The sequence below is a fragment of the Suricata suricatta genome, chromosome 16 (genome assembly GCF_006229205.1).
Source record: "Suricata suricatta isolate VVHF042 chromosome 16, meerkat_22Aug2017_6uvM2_HiC, whole genome shotgun sequence".
Taxonomy (NCBI): Eukaryota; Metazoa; Chordata; class Mammalia; order Carnivora; family Herpestidae; genus Suricata; species Suricata suricatta.
In genome coordinates this window covers 54,212,563-54,222,835 of record NC_043715.1, presented here as the reverse complement: position 1 = coordinate 54,222,835, position 10,273 = coordinate 54,212,563, and the positions used below count along the sequence as shown (strand labels likewise).

Sequence of the window (10,273 nt, the reverse complement as noted above, 5' to 3'; positions counted from 1 at the left end):
TTGCTCCAACCACACTTTAAGGTCTATCTTCTTCCTTCACATTGGGGCCTCGCCTCTGTCATCTGCTTCATTCCCACCTACCTGCGTATGAGGCTACGGTCTCCTTTCTCTTCACATCCCAACGCTCCTTCTTTTGTTCCAAAAAGATAACTAGATCTGGTTTTGACACAACGAGACCTTTATACAGAAAAAAAAAAAAAAAGAAAGAAAAGGAATAGGAGTATTGCTGGAGATTCTGCCTTCAATCCAGTATTGGACTCAGTAGAGAAGGAAGGATGTTGTGGAATTCTAGAAAGTGATTTCCCAAATGATGTTGCCTAACAGCACCTTAGAACATGCAGGAGGAATTTCTAGTGTTCAGATCTTGACCTCCACCTCCAAGTATTACTACTACAAAAATGAGTTGCAATTGGAGCTTAAGGTGTTGGGAATACCATTTTATGCCACTCAATGTTTAGAATTGCCATTACTCTACAGTAATTATGATGCTATCCTAAAGAAAGGGAAACTAAAGCTGAAAAGGAAACATCATAAAAATATTTCTCTACGTCTACAAATGCCTGCTTCTTTCCTTCAGTGCAGGGATCTGAATTCCAGTCATGCAAAGAGGAATTTTCCAAGAGATAGTCTTCAAAGGAAGGAACAAAACCCGAATGCCCTTTGGGAAATCTGGAAGGAGTGATCCTCACCCAAGAAGAGGAGGTGTCCATGGTTCTCTAACATCACATCCCTGTACAGTTCCTGCTGGCTGTGGTTCAGGCATCCCCACTCCTCCTGAGAAAACTCTATGGCCACACCCGTGAATGTCAGCAGTCCCTGCAACAAATACCAGTTAACGAGTGGATACAGGCAGTGTTAATAATGGTACCTAAGATGAAAGAGGGTGTTAATGTCACCAATCGGACTTCAAGACCTGACCTTCATTGCTTACCTGCTTCTACCCACTAACCTTAGTTCCACATTTTACTTAATCTCTTTTTCCTACCTCATCTTTTACTTCAGACAAAACACTCCATGGGCATAGTGTCCTGTGGTGGAAACAGAAAGTATTCAACAAAAGCTAATGACTACCCTGAATAAGAGCTTGGATTGACTCAATTTGAGCCTAACCTCTAACACACACCTAAGCAGATGATACATAGAGTAAGCCATTGAGTGTGGACAGCTACTTTTATCTCATTATATACTTTTTTAGATATTTATTTCCTTAGGAGAGAGAGAGAGTACAAGTGCAGTTGGGCAGAAAGAGAGAGAGAGAGAGAGAGAGAGAGAGAGAGAGAGAGAATTTCAGCCAGGGTCCATGCTCAGCGTGGAGCCTAACCTGGAGGCTTGATCTCAGACTTGTGATATTGTGACCTGAGCCTAAATCAAGACTCAGAAGTTCAAGGGATTAAACCATCCAGGAGTTCCCTTTTACTTCATTATAATACTAAAATCTCCACACAAGGAAGAGCATAAACCTCATTTACTATGTATAGAACTCTTTTCTTAAGGCTCATATGCAACCTCAGTTCAACATAAGATGATAGCGTCCCCTTTCTAAATATCTACCCTAACCCTAAATAAAAAGAAACCATTCCCCCTTCTTCTGTGAGTCTCTACTTTGGAAGTTGTTCCCTTTAACCTCTTTATTTCCTGTAAATCAGTTTTCCTTTGTTTGACATCGTCATCTGGTGTAATTTTTTTGTGATTCACCAAGGACTAAACTCTTATTAGTTGTTATATGAGAACTGATTCTGGCTTAGGTAAGTTTCTTGCTTTCTGCAGTAAGAGAATTTGTAACATAGTATTATGCTCTAATATATTCTCTACTTTTGAGGTGTGAAGCATTATAAATATTGTGTTTATTCAAGAGAACAGTTAAAATGAAGGCATCAACACAGGCATACACATTTTTGAATACTGTATTTACATTATGCCAGCACATGTGGTATCTATTTCTTAAGTGGAAATTTTGGTGAGTTACAAACATACTTAGTATATTGTAATATGAATTACAATTCACAACAGTGCATTGGAGACCTTGTTAAAATGCAGATTGTCTTCAGGACTTCTGGGGTGGTGTAGGAGTCTGCATTTCTAACAAGGCAGTAGTCTATGGGCCAAGGGATACATATTTCAATAATAGAAAAACTCAAAGACAAAAATTCCTAGAGGACTTTGTGTTATGCCCAGATTTCAATATCGTCCCCAAAAACCAGAGACCACCAGGGAAACCAAGTCATGCATGTAAAATCAAAGGGCGGTTTTATTACGGCTTAGGCTCCCTGGGCCTAAGTTTGGGCTCACAAGACTTCACCAGCACAATGGGTGCATACTGAGAGCCCCGAACAAGGGCTGAGCAGGGTTTTTATGGGTTTGGGGAAGGGAGAGTTACAGGAAATTGAGACACAGGTACAGCAATCCAATCATTATCAGGTAGTAGTATTGACAACAGCTCAGCCATACATATTATTTAGTACATTTGTTACTATTTGCGGGACCAATCATAATATTTTAGGTATCTTTGAAATTAACCAATTACAGAGTGAGCCCAGGCAGAGTGTATCCTGTGAAGGGGAAGTCGTCCTGATTGGCTGCCCTCCATGTAAATGAGGGATACTGGCCTGGCCAATCAGGAGTCATCTGCCATCCCCCTTTATGCTGATTTATGGTTTTCAAAGCGGACCAACCAGAGGTAGGATTATCTTTCTGAATATGTAATTTTTCGCAACCAGAGCGGACTAATCAGAGGCGAGACTGTGTTCTGTGTTCTCTGAGACTTCCTGAAGCCTGTCATGAAGTCAGTTTGGTCCTTACATTTGAACTGAATGGGTTTTATAGCAATGATAGATTTTACTAGAAAGCAAGAAAGATGACAGCAAGCCTTTCCAAGCATTTGCTGGTTAGTATAGTGCATCTAACAGTGTCTCATAAATTCATGGAAAGTAAAAATAATAATCTGACATAACAAACACATTATTCTTCTATGTTTGTGTGAACATTTTGTCAAACATCTGGTATGTGGTAGGGATCAGGTTTTAACTCAGGTTAAGTAACCTACAATGATTGGGCTAATCAGGAAATTAGAGAAGAAATTTAAAAATTACGGAAACAGATGAAAATGAAAATACAACAATCCAAACTCTCTGGGATGCAGCAAAGGCAGTCCTAAGAGGAAAGTATATTGCAATCCAAACCTGTTTCAACTAGAAAAAGCACAAAGTCAAAATCTAACAGAGAACCTAATGGAACTTGAAAAAGAACTAGAAGGAGAGCAGCAAGAGCAACCCAAACCCAGCAGAAGAAGAAAAATAAAAAATATTAGAGTGGAAATAAACAATATGGAATTCAAAAAGAAAAAAAAAACAATCGAGCAGATCAATGAAACCAAGAATTGGATTTTTGAAAAAATAAACAAAATTTATAAACCTCTAGCCAGGCTCCTTAGGAAAAAAAAAAAAGAGAGGACACCCAAATAGACAAAATCATTAATGAAAATGGATCTATTACAACCAATCCCTTAGAAATACAAGTAATCATTACAGATTACTATGAAAAACTGTATGCCAACAAACTGGACAATCTAGCAGAAATGGACAAACTCCTAAATATACATGCACTACAAAATTCAAACGAGAAGACATAGAAAGTATGAACAGACAAATAACCAGTGAAGAAATCGAATCCATTATCAAAAATCTCCCAGTGAATAAGAGCCCAGGGCCAGATGGCTTCCCAGGGGAATTCTACCAGATATTTAAAGCAGAACTAATACCCATTCTTCTCAAACTATTCCAAAAAATAGAAATAGAAGGAAAACTTCCAAACTCATTCAACAAAGCCAGCATCACCTTGATACCCAAACCAGACAGAGACCCAGCAAAAAAAGGAGAACCACAGACCAATATCCTTAATGAATACAGATGCAAAAATACTCAGCAAGATACAAGCAAATCGAATTCAACAGCATATAAAAAGAATTATCCATCATGATCATGTGGGAATCATTCCTGGGTTACAGGGCTGGTTCAATATTCTCAAATCCATCAGTGTGATACATCACATTAATAAAAGAAAAGATAAGGGCGCATGGGTAGCTCAGTTGGTTAAGCCTCTTAATTTGGCTCAGGTCATGATCTCACATTCATGGGTTCGAGCCCCGACGCTGTGCTGACAGCTAAGAGCCTGGAGCCTGCTTCAGATTCTGTGTCTCCCTCTCTCTGTCCCTCTCCCTCTCATGCTCTGTCTCTCCCTCTCAAAAATATATAAACATTAAAAAATTTTATTAAAAAATAGCAAAAGAAAAAGTAAAAACCATATGATCCTGTCGATTGATGCAGAAAAATAATTTGACAAAATAGAGCACTCTTTCTTAATAAAAACCCTTGGAAAGTCGGAATAGAAGGAACTTACTTAAACATTATAAAAGCAATTTATGAAAAGTCCATAGCTAATATCATCCTCAATGGGGAAAAACTGAGAGCTTTCCCCCTGAGATCAGGAACATGACAGGGGTGTCCACTATCACCACTGTGGTTTAACATAATGCTGGTAGTCCTAGCATCAGCAATCAGACAACAAAAGGAAATAAAAGGCATCAGAATCAGCAAAGAAGAAGTCAAACTTTCACTTTTCGCAGCTGACATGATACTCCACATGGAAAACTCGGTAGACTCCACCAGAAGCCTTTTAGAACTGATCAATGAATTCAGTAAAGCTGCAGGGTACAAAATCAATGTACAGAAATTGGTTGCATACCTATACACCAATAATGAAGCAACAGAATGAGAAATCAAGAAACTGATCCCATTCACAATTGCACGAAAAATCATGAAATACCTAGGAATAAACCTAGGTAAAAGACCTATACGATGAAAAGTATAGAAAACTTATGAAAGAAATTGAAGAAGACACCAAGAAATGGAAAAACATTCCATGCTCATGGATGGGAAGAATAAACATTGTGAAAATGTCATTACCCAAAACGATCTACACATTCAGTGCAATCCCCATCAAAATTGCACCAGCATTCTTCTCAAAGCTAGAACAAACTATCCTAAAATTTGTATGGAACCACAAAAGACCCGAAATAGCCAAAGTAATATTGGGAGCTCTTGGGTGGCTCAGTCAGTTGGACGTCTAGCTCTGGCTCAGATCATGATGTCACGTTCCTGGGTTCGAGCCCCACATCGGGCTCTGTGCTGACAGCCAGCTCAGAGCCTGGAGCCTGCTTCAATTCTGTATCTTCCTCTCTCTCTGACCCTCCCCTGTTCCCACTGTCTCTCTGTGTCATCCAAAAATAAATAAAGAACATTAAAAAATTCAAAGTAATATTGAAAAAGAAAAGCAAAACAGGAGGCATCACAATCCCAGACTTTAGTCTCTACTACAAAGCTGTCATCATCAAGACAGTATGGTATTGGCACAAAAACAGACACATACACCAGTGGAATAGAATAGAGAGAGATCCCAGAACTGGGCCCACAAATGTACGGCCAATTAATCTTTGACAAAGCAGGAAAGAGTATCCAGTGGAAAAAAGACAAACACGTTAGCCGGTGGTGCTAGGAGAACTGGATGGCAACATGCAGAAGAATGAAACTAGACCACTTTCTTACACAATACATAAAAATAAACTCAAAATGGCTGAAGGACCTGAATGTGAGATAGGAACCATCAAAACCCTAGTGGAGAAAGCAGGAAACAGCTTCCTTGACCTCAACCGCAGCAATTTCCTACTTGACACATCCCCAACGGCAAGGGAAATAAAAGGAAAAATGAACTATCAGGACCTCAGCAAGATAAAAAGCTTCTGCACTGCAAAGGAAACAATCAAGAAAACTAACAGGCAACTGATGGAATGGGAAAAGACAGTTGCAAATGACATATCAGATAAAGGGCTAGTATCCACAATCTACAAGAAGCTCACCAAACTCCACACCCAAAAAACGAATAATTCAGTGAAGAAATGGGCAGAAGACATGAACAGACACTTCTTTAAAGAGGACATCCAGATAGCCAACAGGCATGTGAAACGATGCTCAGCGTCACTCATCATCAGGGAAATACCAATCAAAACCACACTGAGATACCACCACATACCAGTCAGAGTGGCTAAAATGAACAAAGCAAGAGACTATAGATGCTGGCGAGGGTGTAGAAAGATGGGCACCCTCCTACACTGTTAGTTGAAATGTAAACTGGTGCAGCCACTCTGGAAAACAGTGAGGAGGTTCCTCAAAAAACAATCCATAGACCTCCCTTATGACCCAGCAATAGCAATGCTAGGGATTTACCCAAGGGATACAGAAGTGTTGAAGCATACGGGCACATGTACCCCAATGTTCATAGCAGCACTGTCAACAATAGCCAAAACATGGAAAGAGCCTAAATGTCCATCACCTGATGAATGGATCAAGATATGGTATACATATAAAATGGGATATTAAATGGCAATGAGAAAGAATGAAATATGGCCATTTGTGGCAAGGTGGATGGACCTCGAGGGTGTCTTGCTAAGCAAAATAAGTCAGGTGGAGAAGGACAGATACCATATGTTTTCACTCATAGGTCTAACAGGAGAACAGGAGAAAACTAATGGAGGACCAAGGGGAGGGGAAGAGGAAAGAGAGTTGGGGAGGGAGAGGAATGCAAGACCTGAGAGACTACTGAATACTAAAAATGAAAAGATGGTTGAAGGGGGGAGTGGGAGGGGGGGAAAAGAGATGATGGTGATGGAGCAGGGCACTTGTGGGGAAAGAGCACTGGGTGTTATATGGAAACCAATTTGACAATAAACTATTAAAAAACACACACACACAAAAATAAAGGAATTCAGAAATGTGTGGAAAGAAATGCAAATGAACAGAAGACAGTCCAAACCCTTTGGATGCAGCAAAGACAATCCTGAGATGAAAATGCCTTAGTTTGGGCCTCTCTCGAAAAGCAAGAAATATGGCAAATACGCAGCCTAATGTTATACCTACATGAGATAGGAAAGCAGCAACAAATAAAGCTCAAAGCCAGCAGAAGAAGGGAAATAATAAAGATTAGACAGAAATGAAGAATATAGAATCCAAGGAAAATAGTAGAGTAGATCAATGAAACAGAGAGCTCTTTTTTGTTCAAAGAAAAACCAAAATGGATAAAACCATAGCCATACTGCACAAAAAGAAAAGCAAGAGGACCAAATTAGAAAAATAACGAATGAAAGAGGTGAGATCACGACCAACACCACAGAAATACAAATATATATATAAGAGAATACTCTGAAAATGACACTGACCAAACTCAACAATCTGGAATAAAGAGACAAATTCATTGAAACAAACAAACCACCAAAACTCAAGCAGGAAGAAAGAGTCCATTTGATCAGGTCCATTACAAGCCAAGACATTGAATTGGTTATACACATCCCACTCCAAGTAAGAGTCCTGGACCAGTTGGCTTCACATGGGAATTCTACTAGACATTTAAAGGAGAGTTCATACCAATTTTACTAAAAGTGCTCCAAGAAGTAGAAGAGGAAGAAAAGTTTCCAGACACATTCTATGAAGCCAGCATTACCTTGATTACAAAGTCAGACAAAGACCGCTCTACAAAGGAGGCCAGTATCCTTGATGAATCTGGATTCAGTAATACTCAACAAGAAGCTAGCAAAAGGAGGTAAACAGTTTGTCAAGAGAATTATTTGGGGGCACCTGAGTGTTCAGTTACTTGGGTGTCTGACTCTTCATTTGGTTCAGGTCATGATCTCACAGTTCATGAGTTCTAGCCCCATGCTGAGTCCACAATGAGACTCTATTTGGGATTTCCTCTTTCTCTTTCTTGCCTGTCTCCTGCTACTTCTGTATTTTTCTGTGTCTCTCTCACTCTCAAAATAAATAAACAAACATTCAAAAGAAAATACTGCTTCACCATCATCAAGTGGGATTTATTTTGGGGCTGCAGATATAGTTCATTATATAGATATCAATGTGATAAATTACATTAATGTTAATAAATAAAGAGTAAGTACCATAAGGTCCTTTCAATAGAAGAAAAGCCCCACAGGTAATATCCTTCTCAATGGGGAAAATGGAAAGTTTTACTCTAAGATCAGGAACATGACACAGATATCCGTTCTCAACACTGTGGTGTAACATAGTACTCAAAGTTGTTGGCTCAGCAATCAGACAGCAAACAGAAGTAAAACACTTCCAATTTGGCAAGGAAGCTGTCAAAGTTTCCCTATTTGTAGATGACATGATACTCTGTCTACATAGAAAACCTGAAAGGCTCCACCAAAAAACTGTTAGAGCTGATACATAAATTTGACAAAGTCATGGGATATAAATCAACATACAGAAATAGGTTGCATTGCTTACATTTATAATGAAGCAGGAGAACTACCAAGGACTTGATCTTATTTATAATTGAGCCAAAAATACTAAGATACTTAAGAAGAAACCTAACCAAAGGTGTAAAAGGTCTGTATGCAAAAAACTACAAAGTTCATAAAAAAAGAATCCAAAAAGTCAATAAAAAAGGGGGGGGGGGAATCCCATGCTCTTGGATTAGAGGAACAAATATTCTTAAAATGTCAAAACTACCCAAAGCAATCTACACATGCAATGTCAACTCTATCAAAAGAACACCAGCATTATTCAGAGAGCTAGAACAATTCCAAAATTTGTATGGAACCACAAAAGACCTGAATAGCCTAAGTGATGTGCTCAAAGGAAACCATGGGGCGAGGAATGACAATCCTGGACTTTAAAGTATATTACAGGGGCGCCTGGGTGGCTCAGTCGGTTAAGTCTCTGGCATCAGCTCAGGAGACTTAACGTCAGATCTCACGTTCGTGGGTTCAAGCCCCGCGTCAGGCTCTGTGCTGACAGCTAGCTCAGAGCCTGGAACCTGCTTCTGGTTCTGCGTCTCTTTCTCTCTCTGCCTCTCCCCCTCTCATGCTCTGTCTCTCTCTGTATCAAAAATAAATAAAACAGTAAAAAAATTAAAAAAAAAGTATATTACAAAGTTATAATCCTCAAGACAGTATCTTATTGGCACAAAAGATCCATGAATTAGAAGAGAGAATACAGACACGAACCCACATATATGGCCAAATCATCTTCCACAAACCAGGAAAGAATATCCAATGGAAAACAGTCTCTTCACCAAATGTAGCTAGGGGAACCAGAAACAACACGCAGAAGAATGAAATTCAACAACGTTCTTACACCATACACAACAAGAAATTCAAAATGGATGACAGACCTAAATATGAAATAGGAACCCATCAAAATCCTAAGGAAAAATATGCAGGAAACCTCTGTGACCTAGGCCAGAGCCCATTCTTACTTGACATGTTTCCAGACAAGGGAAATAAAAATAAACATGAGCTATTGGCACCTCATTAAAAAAATAAAAATAAATAAAAACAAAACCTAAAAAACAACAAACTTCTGCACAGCAAACAATCAACAATATTCAAAGGCAATAGAGGGAATGGACAAGATATTTGCAATTGACATATCAGATGAGGGTTAGTATCCAAATCTAGAGAAAACTTATCTAACTGAACACCCAGAAACCAAAGAATCCAGTGAAGAAGTGGGCAGAAGATATGAATAGACCCTTTTCCAAAGAAGACACCAGGATGGCAAACAGACACTTGAAAAGGTGCTCAGCATCACTCATCACCAGGGAAATACAAATCAAAACCATAGTGAGATTGCATCTCACATGTGTCAGAATGGTAAAATTACAGGCATCTGGGTGGCTCCGTTTGTTGAGCTTCTAACACTTCATTTCAGCTCAGATCATGATCTCCCTGTTATTCAGTTCAAGCCCCATATCAGGCTCTGCTCTGACAGTGTGGACTCTGCTTGGGATGGTCTCTCTCTCACTGTCTGTCATTTCCTCATTAATGCTGTCTCTTCTCTCTTTCTCTCCATATAAATAAACTTAAAGGAAAAGAGAGGATTGGCTAAAATTAACCATTCAAGAAAAAACAGATGGGAAAGGATGCAAGAATGGGGTACACTTTTCCACTGTTGGGGGAAATACAAACTGGTGCACCGTGTTGGAAAACAGTATACAGATTCCTAAAAAAAACTAAAAAGAGTACTACCCTATAATGCAGCATTTACACTACTATTTACTTATCAAAAGAACACAAAAATGCTGATTTGAATGAGTGCATGCACTCAAATATGTGAAGCAGGGTTATCAATAATACCCATATTATGGAAAGAGTTTGTCTATCAATCTTCTTTCTTGCCTTCAATTTTGTCAGCCATGAGTGGCAGAA

The 10,273-nt window shown here is 39.1% G+C and overlaps 2 protein-coding genes across 2 annotated transcripts in view; one reads left to right on the top strand and one right to left on the bottom strand.

Annotated features, from left to right (window-relative positions):
- The window catches only part of LOC115281187 (zinc finger protein 345-like), a 486,358-nt gene that overhangs the window by 263,285 nt on the left and 212,800 nt on the right, over positions 1-10,273 (bottom strand).
- Positions 1-10,273, top strand: part of LOC115281205 (putative protein ZNF720) — a 111,904-nt gene that overhangs the window by 51,515 nt on the left and 50,116 nt on the right. The window lies entirely within an intron of this gene.